Below are 15,840 nucleotides of genomic sequence, written 5' to 3'. Positions count from 1 at the left end.
TGTCTCCTCACTAGTGAGTAGGAAAAATAAGAAAAAGGTGATTTTTTCTGAGGATTAATAAAATGATACATGGAAAGTGGTGGGCGTGGCTGTTGCTCCCTTGGCTTTTATTGAACACCCTCCTCCCCAGTTCTAATACTGACAGCCGCTATCAAGCTGCTCCTAGTATTTTGCTTTAGTTTTAGCCAGTTTTGCCGCATCCACTGCAGGTAGGCCACCTCCAGAATGCTACTTCTGACAGAAGTGCTATTTTCAGACATTTTATATGTTTATTTGTTTGACTATGGATTTATTTGGATGTTCATGTGCATGTTTGCAACTCTGTGAGTGCCAGTGTGCACAAGCCAAGGAGCTGGTGCAGAGATCGGGGACAAATTTCAGGAGTGGATTCTCTTCATACACGGAGTCTCTCTTGTTCTGTCACGCTTCATTCTTTCCCCATGCTAGCTGGCCAGAGAGCTCCCAGGCAGTTCTCCTGCCCCAGTCTTCCTGCTCCTCTCTAAGTGCTGGCATTACCCTGTGTGCCACCTCAGCCTGCTTAGGTTATTTGTGAGCTGAGTTTGCTTTGGAGGAAGCCCCTCCCCTCCCCTTCCTCCCACTGTTTCTTAGTGCACAGCCCCTCCCCCTACCAAATGGATCTGGGGGCACTGGGTTCCCCAAAGCCTCACAGTACTCAGACATCCAAACTGCTCCTTTTTTTGTGACAAAGCCAGGTACTTTACAGAAATGGGGATGTTTGCTTAGTTTGACCCACAAATGAGTTGTTTCCCTCCAATTAGTTGGAAAATCAAACTTGATCTAGTAAGGCAGATTTATGGCCTCAGCTGATACGTTAATGCTTGACCTCTGTGTAATAGACGAGGAGTCTCTCTGGAGAGATCTGGGCTGTATCTGGCTTCTAATGAATGACAAGGCCCTCTACTTGAGCCACAGTGGAATGGCCGAGGATGATCAGACAGTCCCTTCCCAGAGGTAAGCATCACTTGGGGAGGCAGCGCCTCAGCCTGCTAGGGCATTTGCTTCTCCTGGGCTCCCCCTTTCCCTCTGTGTAAAGCTAAGCTGCCCCAGTTGAATTCCAAGGATGCTCCTGCTGACCATGTCCTCAGGGTGGCAGCTGCTGTGGGCTGCACCCCACCCCCACCCACAAAGCCCTTTCTCTGTTCCTGTTTCTGGCCTGCCCTTGCTGGCCTGTCTTGCCTTGCTGGAAGGTTTTCGCACCATCCCTTCTTCCTCTCCCTTCTATGCTGTCTCCTGTCCTCCTGCGTCCCTCTTCTTTCCCATTTTTTTTCTTTCTTCCTTTCTCCTCCTTTACACCCTCTCTGGCCTGTGTTCTCTCTAGACTTTGGTGTCTCTCTTCTCCTCACCATCTTATCTATGGTGTTCCAGTCCTTGCCTCCTTTTCTGCCTCTGATTCTAGTTTCTAATATCTTGAAAGCGTCCGATAACGTCGCCTGACCCTGCCTGACGCACAGCGAGTGCCTCTCAGGCAGTGTTTGATGTGGTCTGTGTGTGGCTGATGAAAGCTTCTCAATCTGCTCTTCAAAGCTGTGCTGATGGAGAGCTGGGGTGCATAGCCTCCCTGGAACGAGGCTCTTTTTCTTTCTTTTCATCAGAAACAAATCCAAATTACGGGATAAAACCAGGCCTTTCTCATTTCTTCACCAAGCTCACAGACCCCTAACTGCCTATGAAAGGAAAATCACGTCGGAGAATCCTCCTCTTAACAGAAATTCTCCACCCAGAATCCTTGTGTCAGGGACCTGATCCAACAGAGGAAGTGCCCTAGGATAGCCTGGCCAAGCCAAGAGGAGACATATGGGTTGGAATCTGTGTATGACAATGCAAAACAGGCAAAGGCTCAGAATCTGGTGTTTGGGTCCCAGAGACCCAGGTTCCTGACCCTGCAAGGGGAAGGTTCTGGAAGGACTGTGACACTCCCGCCCCGGAACCCCCACTGCGCATTAGGAGGCGAGCAGGCCTCTATCCGGCCTTCTGTTTCTGTTTCTCGGCCCAAGATGACAGTTCATGATGCTCAACCACATGGTTGCCGCGTTCAGCTGCTTGAAATAGTGATGGGTAGAATCACCTATGGGAATTCTTTTAAGTTCTTGGACTTCCTGACTCTGATAGTGTAAACCTTAGTTACAAGGATACCAGGGCAGAAAGACAGACTTACATACTAAGCACACATGAGCGTAAATGCGGATTTGGACAATTCTAAGTTGAATGATCTCCAATAAATCTTTAAAATTTGTATTTCTACCCTCAACAGCTTTGCTAAGAGATAATTTACATCTCTTAGGATCTGACGTTGTAAGAGTACAGTTCAATGATTTTTAGTGAATTTATAATCTTGCCCCACTGCTGTAATCCAGCTTTAGCTATTTTCTTCCTCCATATTAAAACTGGAATTACATGGCAGATGGATTGTAAAACTGAGCACAATCCTGCGAGCCCCTGTGGCTTCTTCCGTACAGATCCGGAATTGATTTCCCTGGCTCTTGAGTTTGGGTTTGGTCTAAAGGTCTGGGTGTTTTGCTCTTCCTTGGAGCCCCCTTGTCTCCACTGTGTAGAGTTGCAGAAGCTAGAAACCAGGCAGCAGTGGGGGCGTCGGTTGCCCGGGGTTAGGGCGTCTCTCAACAGTGGTCCCTCCTCTCTACCTGACCACTGCGGGACATCCTCAAGAAGGGAACCCACAAGCAATTTTAGAAGGTGATTTTTCTGGTCCCTAATTTTTAGCATGGTTTATAAAACATTGTCGTGACAATAACTGATAATGGGTCATCAATAGGATTGAGTCTTTGAAAAGCCATGAAAACATTTAGTGCTCCCTTTCCTACAGAAGGCATTCACAGTATTTAGAAGTGCAATTTGAACAGTTTGGGCTTGCGAGGGTTTCAGTGTTGAAACAGAGATTGAAGAAACCATTAGGTCATTTGCTCTGGGAAGAGTGGACACACAAACTGTAATACAGGACATCCAATTCCTGGATGGGTAATATTTATGTTGGAGTATGTTCTCCATTGTTTGCCAATAACCACATTCTTTTCTTAGCATGCTCCAAAATGTGTTCCAGGGCTATTGCCCTCCCCCCCACAGCACATTGACTAAAGTCTCATATTACCAGCTTGCTGAAGTACTATGTTATTTGTACAGAATCCTCTGGTAGTTTGGCCAAGGGCAATGCTGCAAAGATACAGAAATGCAGGCAGGTGCAGGTCTGTTGTTGGGAGCATGAAGCAGGGCAGGGACAGGCGATGGGAAGTCATAACTTCAGAACCAACTTCAAGCCTTAATTCCAAAGATGTCTGAAGATTCTGGAGACCTGAGAGGTGGTAGAAGGGCTGACAGGAAAGGAGGAAGTGGTGGGTGAGCAAGAGCCCCTGGCTGCAGGAGCTTTGTGATAGCTTGATTTCAAGCTGGTTCTTCTAACAAATCCGTCTTCCCCAGGAAGCATGCCTTCTGGGGAGTCTAACTGCACCATGCCAAGGGCTTGAGGTCACCAGATTTGTAGAAGCCATGCTGTGTGACCATGACCTTGACCTTGGTAATTTGTAAGCTTTCTCTAAGAGCTTTCCCATTCCCCTACTGACCCTGTCTAAACAGGGTTTCACTCTTAAGACTCACTGTGTAGCCCAGGCAGACCTCAAACTTGCAGCCACCTGAGTCCTGGGCTTATAGGTATGCTCCACAAAGCCAAGTTTCTAACATCTCTCTAAATTCAAGTGTCTTATAACCCCGCTGAAGGAGGAGGCAGAACCAGAGCAAACCAAAGTAGAAGCAAAGGCACTCAATCCGCACAGATCCCCGGAATATTAAGCTGCATTCAGAAACAAAACAGAGAGCACTGGGTAGGCCCTGTAGGTGAGAGAGCCCTCTCCATTTCCCCCTGTGTGAACACTCATGGCCTGTTCCCAGGACCCCCGCAGTCCCCTGTCCCAGCTCCTGGGCTCCTGGCCAGCGCCAGCTGATCACAGTCCTGGTTGTTCCCACTTTCCTTAATGTAACCTTGGGCTCGATGAGGGGCTGCTGAAAGGAGAAGCATTCCTAGAGGCCTGTTGGGAGGGACTGGCCTTTGTTCCCTGAAGGAGCGGGAAGCCACTCCTTTTTGTGAGCGACTCTCTGAAGCAGCCTTAGATGCCAGTGCTGACTCCTGTTTCTTATACAGGAACAGTTGTCAACAGTCTCAGGAAAATGTCTGGGACACCTTTTGGGTAGGTGCATCCTTGTTACCCCCTAAGGAACTCCTGGGAGATGGGGTAGAAGTAGCCATGCCTCCCAGCGCCCGCCTAGCTCACCTAGCTCTCCTGACTTACAGCTTTTAGATCAGGCCTGGGGCTGCATTTTGCAGGGAGCATTACTAGAATGCACACGCATCCCTGTTGCGGAGTCTTCAGGGTGGGGGGCTTCTGTTCTCTCTGAGTAGAATGGGAGTAAAGGAGGAGCCTGATGTGAGGGCAGTGGCTGCCATCCCCATCCCAGGCCCAAGCCCTGAGATCACAGTGACAAGAGAGAGCATTCTCCTTCCTTAGGAAAAGGACATTGCTCTTCAGGCAGCGCTGGTGACTGCCACCCACATCTACTCCTTTCTTCTTGGTGTCTTTAGATTGTGGACGACTAAGCCTTGCAGTCACCACAGATTGTCCCTACTAAGCAGCTGATCAAACCCCATGGGAGGCCAAACTGGCAAATCTAAATAAAAGCCTGGAATTTCCTCCTGTTTCCCACGAGGCTTCTGTTCTCCTGACCTCTCACATCTGAAGCTACTTTGGAAGTGGCGACAGGGCAGTCAGGGAAGTGCTGCTTATTTCTTTGGCCATAGTTGAAGTAACTTCAACAGCTGAATATCAGGCCAGTAGTTACCCAGCTGCTTAGCACACAAGAGAACTGGGCTTTGTCTCCAGCATTAAAAAACAAAATGGCAGCCTTCTGGAAAAATAATTTCTGTTTACTCTGTTGTCCTACCATCTCCTATGCCAGCGCCTGCCTTGCAAGACTATTCCATGGGTGCCTAAGTATGGGGTACTTTCCTTTCTCTGTTCTTGATGGATGAATTAGATGCTAATGGCCCATACCCAGGCTCAGAACAGTCTGCTTTCTTGGCCATCCCTCCATGCCAAGCTTTGACTCTCAATTCTTGCCTTAAGCAGTTTTCTCTCCATGGATGACTTGGGGAGAATGGTGGCTCTGTAGTATGTTTTAGGAGGCACCAGCTTGCTGCCCTAGTATGGGATCTGGCATTGGGTGTGCGCTCAGTTAATGATTGTCAAGCAAGTTAACCCTGAGTGGTGTGTGTTCTGGACCACTCATGGCCCCGGTGCAGATTTGTTTAGTGAGGATCTGGGAGCTTTGGCCACTGGAGAAATTGGCATGTTCCAGACCATGTGGGCAGCATGTGAGGAAATGTGCACGCATGTGCTCATGTTGTCTACATGCAGGACTGAGCTTGGTGAAGGTGGACCATGACCTAAATTTGTGGGTGAGGCCATCAGCACAGCTAATGTGGTAACAAGTGAGCCTGCTATTAACCTATCCCCTCTCCTCTGGCACTGTAAACTTACTAGACACCTTAGGCAAAATATCTGAATGTCAGGCAGCTCATTCCGTTCCCAGGAGCCTCTTTTCTTTCCAGAGTATATGGCTAAACTCCCCGGATAAGCCTGATCTCACTTGATTATTTTTTAATAATAGGGGCAGACCAGGCTTGTAGGGTCAATGACCTAGCAACCTAGCTAGAGATGCTGTGTTTCCAGAAAACATCTGGGGATTGACTTGCCTACGTTTTTCATATGGGACAAAGGGACTGAGAGTGTAGCTCAGTGCTGTATCGCCTGCTGTGTTACACACAGGGCCCAGACTCCATTTCTAGCCCTTGGAGCAGCAGCAGCAGCAGCAGCAGCAGCCACAGCAGCCACAGCACCGCCTTTAAACTCTCTTAAAGCAAGGACCCTGCTGGAACTGCCACCACCCAGCAGATTAAAGTGTCCAGGAGACGTCAGGGACATGAAGAGGACGTCTGCTGCTGATGGGGACAATCGGCCACAGCTTTGCAGAGGAAGTGGCATGTGAGCTGGGCATAAGGGGTAAATAAAGTTGCCTTATGAAGACGGGCTGTGGAGTGTGGAGAGTGGAAGAGATGTTGTAAAGGTACAGAATCAAAGTTGACTGGGGCTGGGCTGGTTTTATTATTTCCTAGACAGGTCTTATAGCCAAGCTGGTCCTGTAACTCACTATGTAGCTAAGTTTGGCCTTGACCTCTGACCTTAGCCTGGTAGGATGCCTGGAGCAAGCTACTGTGTTGGGCTGCTACTTGACTGTAACCTGCAAGCCCTCTTCTCTCCTTGCTGGTCCTGGATGGCACGGGCGGGGCTCTTTCAGACCTCACTCTGTGACATCCTCTGTTGAGTAGGAGGACCTGGGCAACTTTTACTGGAACTTCTATGATGTGGCCTCTTAGGAGGAGCCTGTGAGAGATCAGAAAGCAGCACTTCGGAAGGTTGCTGCTCACTGGGGGTAAATCCACCCATCCAACATGCCTTACAGAGTCAGGGAAAAGTGGGCCAGAGATCAGCAGGACACAGAGATCAGCAGGCTCCGGGTTCAGTGTCACAGGCGAGACATGACGAGTCAGAATGAAGTAACAGTTACAGATACCAACAGGCCCAGCTGGAAGTGCATGTAGCTATTGCCTCAGAAAAGACCAGGGCTGGGGATGGGTGTGGTCTTACTGCATCAAACATCTGTTCTTTTCTGTGGCCTGGTGGCAGCGGGGGGCCGGGGAGGGACACGTGGTGCATGAGTTCAGGTTTCTAGTTCCGAAGTAAACAGCTCCTTCTCTTAAAGGAAATCCCCCAAATTGGTAGGACCCTTTAGCTTCAGGTGGCTGTCATTGAGCTTACTGTGCAGTTGAAGGCCACCTTGAATCCCTGCCTCTCCCTCCCGAGTGCCGGGAGCACCGCACCTGGTCTCCCTCGCACTGCGGTAGAGCCCAGGGCCTTGTGCCTCCCAGTGCTCTACAGCTCAGCCACCTCCCAGCCCCAACTTCCTCCCAGGCAGTAGCTCGGGGGAGCCCTGTGGGTAGAGGATGCTGGGGCCCACCAGCTGTCAGGAGACTCATGTAACCAGACAAGGCTGGGAAAACATTATAAGAAATCCGTGCTGATATCTGGCCGGGAATCACAGAACTACAAGCTGGAAGTAACCTCGCTCATGTACCAGGTCAGAAAACTGAACTGAAGATAAGAAGGAAGTAATTTGTCAAAGGTAAGACCTGAATTAGACATCAAACCAGGAGAGCAATTGACACCAATCCCACTTTCCACACATCAGCCTCCTCTATGCTCCCATTCTGCCCATTGTCCCAGGCTTAACAACAGAAGATAGCCGAAGGAACTGTATCATCAGGAGTCATAAGCTTGGTGTCCAACAGATTGTTCAATACAGAGTTAACACAAATCCAAGAAATGCCCTGGTGTTTTAACCCCTGAGAATGCATACAGAGAGCCTGGGGGCTGAGACTGCTGTATCCCCTTTAATTAGATGGGACTTCATGGTTAGCAGACTTCTCTTGCTTGGCCCCTGTTCAAATACAGCTACATTTTTGGAGATTTTTTGCTTCCATAATTCTTGACAGGTAAATCCACCTGTCTAATCTTTGCTTCAGAAGATTACCTGAATATCCAATAGGGCAACAAGGACCGTTCTATAGCTCCAGGCCTGCTGCTCCACAGTGCAGCAAGTTAACCACAGCTCCTGCTTATGGCAAGACATAGGACTCCACCTGGAGAGATGGAGAGCACCAAATGGGATATTCTTCCTGGTTCTTCCAGGGTTCCCTGAGATGCCCTAGATGGGTGGAAGGGAGCTAGCTTCCAATGAAACAAAAACAGCCGAGATCCAGGGAAGAATTGCCCACCCAGGGGTGGACTGTGGTGGGAGAACACACCCACCAAGTTGGTCAGCTGATGTGAAAAAGCATTTCTTCGGGATGATTTAGAGAGGTGGCATCCAAATCTTGTAGTGTGGAGAACACATTTGAAATCTAAAGCATATTGTAGATAAAAGCATTTTAAGATAAAAGCACTTACAAATATATGTGCAGTTTCTCATACATGAACAAACACATGCCTTCTGTGCTCATTCTCCTCTCTGTTTCTATTTCTCTGTCTCTCTTTCTCTGTAACAGTCTTTCTCCTCTCTGTCTATCTCTCTTTTACACACACACACACACACACACACAGAGAGAGAGAGAGAGAGAGAGAGAGAGAGAGAGAGAGAAAATGTCATGCTCATAGGCGTTTGAAGTCCATTAGGCACAGACTTCCCTTCTCAGTGTTTGGGCCTACAGCAAGCTCCCCATGCTGTTTCTGCAGCTGTCTGCACTGTCTCCATTGCAGGGATAAGCAGGATAGGCTTGACTTCCTCACTGTCTGTTGGCTACTCAGCACCTAGCCTGGCTCCTGGCACATAGCAGCAGTTTGTATATAATGAATAAATACAACATATCAGAGCTGTTGATGGCATGGTTATGAATCATCTCTTTAAAAAAATCTATAAACACTTATCTATGCAAATCCATGCTATCATGGGATCCAATTGCCCTAGATTTAGAGACTGAAAGCATGGACGAGGCTATACATCCTGGTGACCACTATTGTGTTTTGTTTTCCTCCCAGAGCTGAGTACTCTGTAGATTTTAAACTTTGGTGTTTAATGTAGAGACAAATGAGACCAAGAGCCTGGGCCAAATGATCCCTTAAAGTGCTTTCCAAAATGCAAAGTCCAGAAAGGGCATGGAATGTCTTTCGAGACTTCCTGACACCTACAGGGACAGGCATGTTAATGACAGCTTCTCTCAAGAGCTGGCACCTAACATTTGTAGGAACAAAATGTGAGCCAATCTCCGGGAGCCCGCAGGCCACGGGGTTGTTATTTCAACCCTAAGCAGGCCTGCAGAGCTACTTTTTTGGTTTCCTCTGTCAACCTATTTGTGCAGAGTGGTGATAGCTAGTGTGTCACATAGCAAAGACTCTTTGTCTTGGTAGACACTTGCTGGGAGTGGAGATGAGCCGAGAAACACGGCGTTGAAAGAAAGACTGTTTAGTTTAGAACATGTGTGCGGGTGCCTGCCTTTGTGAACATTAGCTGGCATCCCTTCTCTCCCGTGGACAGCAGCGTCTTCCTTTCCTTTTGCTTGCTCCTTTTCACAGTCTCCAAACAAAGAGAATGGTATTCCAGGTGTGAACAACTCAAGGAGGCTTTCTGCTTGAGATTCAGAATTCATAGCCTTGAGGAAATGAGTTATAAAGAGGAGAGGACAGAGCAAGAGATGAAAACCAGAATCCTGAAAGCCACCTGCTATTTAGTGATTAGCTCCCAGATAAGAAGGCACAGATGCATTCCAGAAGCTCAGGACTTGTCTGGGCAGAGCAAAGCCAGGAGGGCTGAAGAGGGCTTGCAGACAAGAAACAGATGGTGAAGGGGAAAATCAGAGCTGCTCCAAGCTCACCTACCAGCTTCCTTCCTGCTTCTGTTCCACAGAACTTTTCTTTCCTTTCTAGGGGGCCACGGTTGAACCCAGGTCCCTGAATGTGAGACGGGTGCTCTAGTCCTGAGCGGCAGCCCATCCAGAGTTCTTAAGCACAGTCTTTTCTTCTTGGGTGCCCAATCTGTGTGCTTCGGTTCATGGAGAGGAATCTTATGAGGACTTGATCTACAAATTGGCTATATGGCCTGGGCAGATCACATATCTTTCTGAGACCCAAGTCTCAGGCTACTTTCTTTTTGTTGTTTCCTAGTTTGCTCTTGAGATAGGATCTTCCTATATAGCCCAAGCTGACCTTGAGCTTGCTGGCCAACGTCAAGCTCTCAATCCTCCTGCCTCCTTCTCTAAGAGATGAAGTACCTGTGTGTGCCACCATGCCCAGCTCTGGGTACTATCTCTTGAGTGTGATCTCTTGAGCGTAAACAGCTTTACCCAAAAGCGTATGAGCACAATGGGAGAGCCCCAAAGGCACCCCCTAACACAGCCCAGCTCTCTGCTTAAATGTGTACACACAGCTACCACCCTGTTTGATTAACTCACAAAGCAAGTGCTCGCTCACTCACGGAGAAGCAGGCTGCTCAGATAGTTTTCCTTCTCCTTCTTCGTGGAAGGGGATGGAAATAATTTCTCTACACTCTACTCTTCCACTTGTGGCACCTGTGGCCTCAACGTGACCCCAGATCCTGAGCAGAAGGAGCAGGAGTCTATGTGCCTGCCATGTGCCAGGGTCACATGACCACTTTCATCGTTAGCCTTCTGTTCCTTTTGTTCTTAGGAGAAGAGTGTTATGTCCTTGACAACAGCAGCATGTTCAGATTTTCCAACATGGTGAAGTCTGTACATGCCTCTTGGACTCTAGGCCGTGTATGCATCACCACACCTCAACAGATACAAGATCAATTTACTGATTTGCTCTGGTTTTCATTTTGCATTGCCTCCCATAAAAAAATAAATGTGGAGCCATGAACAATTATGCCAGGGTACGAAATAAATATTTCCTATGATTAAAAACTGGAAGTCACTAGCTTTGAAATTTCTCCAAAAAATGCAGCCACAAATGTCATGCCATGCCAATCAAATAATGACTGTAAAACTCAACTCCGGACATTGTTTTGCAAGGCAGTCGGAGATGTGGCTGTGACAGGAACTCTCACAGCAGAGGCACACTTGCTGCTTTTCTCCTTCCTCTCTGTCTTTTTTTTTTTTTTTTAACTTGGAGGGGGGCAAAAGGGTTATGCATCAAACTGTTCATTTCAATATGCAACTTGCCCTAAAGAATTCCTGACTTAATTTATTTTCTCACCCACCCAAATCCAATTCAAAAAAATATTTCTTGAAACCGGAACAATCTACTTTCTGTTGAGGAGTGCTAATAGGTGAAATGTTACCCTGTCAACTTAGGAGGCACCAGCTGAGCTCAGAGTCACACAGCAAAAAGTTTTATTTGCTTCCTTCTGAATTCTTAGCCAGAGCTGGAGGAGTAGGAGAGTATAATGAGAAACAAGCTGCTCTGTTGGCTTTTCTTTACCTATAAAAATTCAAGTTGGAAGATGTTTATATCCTAATATTGGGTACCTCTAGTAAGGAAGAAATTTATGTGGGTGAAAAAAGTGAGCTCAAAACTCTCTTTTAAAATGCAAGTCTGCTAGTTTTTGCAGTGCACTAATATTTCTATTGAGATATGTTAATTATTTATTTGACTTGATTACACTTTCTGGAAGAGGAGCCTTTTATTGTCTTTGGGTTCTATAGCTGGGCGGATTCCTGAAGAAACTCAACAGTATGACACTTACTTTGAAGGTTTTGGTTGTGGTTTTCTAACAGATAGAAGGCAAGGGTGTGTGTGAGTATTCACTGGGCACATGTGATAGATCTTGCATTCTTCTATTCTTTCAGTGCTGGAACTGAATGAACACTACACATAAGTTCTACTGGTTAGTCATATCTCAACCCTGCATAATTCACGTGTGATAAAAATGACTGGCTCATCTTCATTTTCATCATCTTCAGTTTGTAGTTAATAAAAGGTAGGAGTTTGGGCCTTCAAGTCTTAGCCATCTGGACTTCATTTTTTGATATCAAAAGTCATACTTCCATTTGATGCCTTTGTGCAGATGACTGATATAAAGTCATAAGGTACAGATTCGAATGCCTTTCTGTTTGTCCGTCCGTCCGTCCATCCATCCATCCATCCATCCATCCATCCACCCATCCACCCATTCATGTACCTAATCAGAATAGCCAAGTCTTCCAGATGCTAGAGCTACTACAGAGAGTGGGGCAGAGGGTCCTATAGCTCAGAGGCTCACATTCTGCTCTGGAAAGATAGCACATAACAAAATAGCATTTTGTTTTGTTTTGTTTTGGTTTTTTTTAAGGCAATAGTTATCATAGGGATGAAAAGTAGCGATGACCATCCATGGTGTGTGATTGGGGTATCTGAAATATTTTCTCTGCACAGGTGAGGGTTACAGCCAGGATGACATGTGGGAAGAAAGCTGCAGGCAGAAGATCCAGGTGGACACCCGAGAGGGACATGAGCAGGTGGTCTCTGGGCTCCGCACCCCTGTGGAGGAAGTTCACTGACCCTTTTAAGCCAAGTGGGAAGTTGTTCCCTGCTAGCAGTATGTGTGAGGCTTTATTAAGAAAACTGCAAGTGTTGCTCTCTGCAGAATGAGGAATTTGCTGGACAGGTTGAGAAACCCCAGCTCTTTGGTGTCCCTGGCTAGGAACACGCTTTGTACCGTGGAGGTGTGTCCTCTCTGTCATTAGTTCTGGGTTCTTCTTGAAACATGGATATTGGGTTAAGTGTTATTTAAATCCTCTTCTAGGTAGGTATGTTTGCACTCTCTAGGAACAGATTCTGGGGCTGCACATAGGATGAAGAACCATCACCCACATATGTTTTGAGTATCCTTTCCAGAGAAAAGAACTAATCTAAAGGGAATGGTTCTTGGCCTCTAAAACCTGCTAGTCTCTGGCAGTGTAGTGCAATGTGCAAACACCTATCATACGTCAGAAAGAGGGGCATGATGGGTGTGATGAGGGGAGTGGCAGTGTCCAAGGTGACATCTGGAATCAGCTTTTGATTCCTAGGGAGGAGTGAGACATCAAGCAATGGTGATGAGAAAAAGCTGGGCATATCACAGAGAGTGCAGGAAAAGCAAGATCATAGCTAGTCTGTAAGGGGAGGACCCCTAAGGAGTTCAAGACGAAGCTTCACGTGCCTGCCTGGCACAGTGGCTCCAGAGCTTTGCCCCTTGGGAATGCAGCTGCTTTGGGCACCGAGGCTTCAGCTGCTGTGTAGGAAAGCATCAACCTCTGCCCGTTAACACACACAAGGGGTGGACTGAAGAGGGCAGGGCAGAGCTTTCCAGTTACTGACTCAGTTTCTGGGTTAGTGTCCTTGTTGCTTTGGTAACTTGCTTGGGAGTTAGAAATCCACTTTAGTCTCAGTATGCCTGTTTGCTGTGACCCACAAATGCCACATCAGCTTGACCTTTTCTTGCTGGACACGCTTCTTCATGGCAGGCACAGCAATTTGGCATCTTCCTTTTACTCCCTAATATTGTTCCCTGATCTCTCTCTCTTTCTCTCTCTCTCTCCCTCACCCCCCTCTCTCTCTGTTGTCAAATATATATATTGTCTCTAAGGCTCCTGGAAACAGAAGCTTAGAGGTCTGTATTGCCCCTCAACAGTCCTAATCTGGATTCTCTGAGACACAAAGCTGATCTCCACCAGCTACTCAGACAGAAGCTCAGCTTTGTCCGAGCTCAGTCCTACGTCACTCCTGTCATCTCAGCCAACCAGTTGCCTCACATTCGCTCCCATCTCCCTGCTGGCTGCTTTTTATGTTGTTTTATTTGTTCATTAGTCACTTGCACTTTAATGTCTACAGAGCATTTTGGTTATTTTCATTCTCCGTTATCTTCTCTCTTTCCTCTTCTATTCCTGCTAGCCCTCACCCCAAAAGCCTGCCTTTCATTTTCTTTTCTATTTTGTATTTTTGTGACCAAATTTAATTAAGTTTGTTTATTAGATAGATAGATAGATAGATAGATAGATAGATAGATAGATAGATAGGTGATAGGTAAACCAATAGAGAGATAGAGAGATAGAAAGTATGCATTTGTGTGTTTACTGACTGTGAGCAACTAACAAGCTCACCACTTAAGAAAATGACTCTCCTACTCTAAACAACCACTCCCCTATTCCAAACAACCATTAAGGACCAATATGTCCTTAGAGAGGGGTCTTGTGACCCTCCTCCGTCCATGATGGACCCTTGACAGCCTTCTTTTTATGTTTACACATTTGGACCTGGAGAGAGGGGGGGGAGGGGCATAGATTTCAGAGAAAGCCTCGTTGTTGTCCTTCAGTTGCTTGTTTTATTGTGTTTTGAGACAGGGTCTTTCACTGAACCTGACTCTTGCTAGGCTAGGCTGTCTGGCCAGAGAGCCCTGTGGATCCACCCACAGTCATCTTTCCAGACAGGGTTGCAGGAGTTCACCAGCACACCTAGCCTTTCTGTGGGTTCTGGGGATGCAACTCAGGTTCTTTTGCTTGCCATCTTCCTATCCTGTAGCTCTGTATTTAGATGTAGAACCTAATGCAGTAGGTATGATTGCTGGCTTGCTTAGTTTGTGAGCTCTGCATTCCCGTCATTGACTGTGGTCATATTACCCTCAATTTTCTTTCTTTTAGTCACATTGATGAACACAAATTAACAGCAGTGAAGCAGTTTTGATCTTGGACGTCTTAATCAGGAACCCACCGCTGCTTCATCACTTCAGGAAGCCAGGGAAACAACCGAGGCTCCAGGGACTAGGCTGTTTAAGGTCACTCCTGTGAGCAAGCCTGCAGATAGCCTCTGCCCAGAGCTCTGAGTGGAGCTGGTGGGAGTGGAATAACCTCCCAGACCCTTCTTCATCTACCTGCTGTTCCCAGGAATCCATCAAACCACATCCTCAAACACCTGGGGGCTTTAAAATGTGGAACCCCACTCCATGCAGCCTGGCTCAAAGTGAGGGGCCCTGGGCTATAGAGTGAGCACATTTGCATTGTTGCTGAGCTTGTGTTGAGAAACCCCCAAGAAAAAATGGACTGAAAAATGTCTCTTTTCAGTGTCTGCTCACCAAATGGAAATTTTCATTTAGGGAGTGGTAGTTTGACTCTGCCTTAGTTCTTATACAATATCACTTTAATCTTATTTTAGATGGCTAGGTTCTGGAGGAGGCTTTCATCCCACAGAAAATTTCATTTCTGATCATTTCAGATAGGTCTCTTATTTGAATTTGCTTTTCCTTCCTTTAATATGGTATCATAGTCCTTCCACATCTAGATTTTGTAATGTAAATGCATTTTCCTGGTGGAATGTTGTCACGGTGGGTATTAATGATGAGGATGTCAGAATTGTATTTTAAATGATAGTAAAATTCAAATAATGACTCCAGTAGAAAACACACCTATAAATATTTTAAAAAACCTCTTTTGGGGAGGCATTATTTTTTCTCTCAGCAGAAGGAAGTGTTGATTGATATGGATGCCTTAGGAGGTGCATTTCCTTGTTGAACACACCATCATAAGAAAGAGTCAGAACTCCCAAGGAGGTCAGCACGCTGGATAAAAAGCGCATTCAGCTCTGCTTTCCCACACGGATGCTTTCTCTAGGTCTGCCCAACGTGGTGAACAGTCTGTCTCATCTGACTCAATTTCTGTCTCCTCATCAAAAACTTAAAATGACCACGGAAGACAGAGATTAGCTATGTTTCCACCACAGGAAGCGAGGAAGGGATCAGAGAGGTGGGATCTGAGTCAGAGCTTCAATACTGACCTCATCTCCTCTAAGTTTCATCTTGTGGACAGGGCAGGAGTGAGATTTGATATGAAAGTGTGCTTCTGTGAGGCCCACGGAAACCGGAGCAAACCATCCATATTCACCCTTCCTGTGGGGGACATTCCTGCTCAGCGCGTTCAAACATTCAGGATCAATGTCAAGATTTGAGCTCAGTTATCTAGAGACTCCAGGTCATTGCTTCAGAGCTCTGCTTTCTTAGGGTGAGGCTCTGCCTCTGCACACACTCAGATAAGATATTGCATTTGACATAAATATCTTTTTCCCTGGAATAAAATATAGACTTTGTCATTATCTATTTAGTCATTTTTTGGGGTGGAAACGGAGAAAATGAATTTTGGATATTGCATCCAACCTACTGGGATGAAAAACATCCTTTGGTTCTTCACTGTCCAGCTCCCTCATTCCAGCTCTGAGAGCACCTGTCAGTCCTGAAGGCGGC

Source organism: Psammomys obesus, unplaced genomic scaffold, assembly GCF_907164565.1.
Source record: "Psammomys obesus unplaced genomic scaffold, mPsaObe1.curated_primary_1811, whole genome shotgun sequence".
Classification (NCBI taxonomy): Eukaryota; Metazoa; Chordata; class Mammalia; order Rodentia; family Muridae; genus Psammomys; species Psammomys obesus.
The sequence above is the reverse complement of the archived record's forward strand: the minus strand, read 5'-3'. Positions refer to the sequence as shown.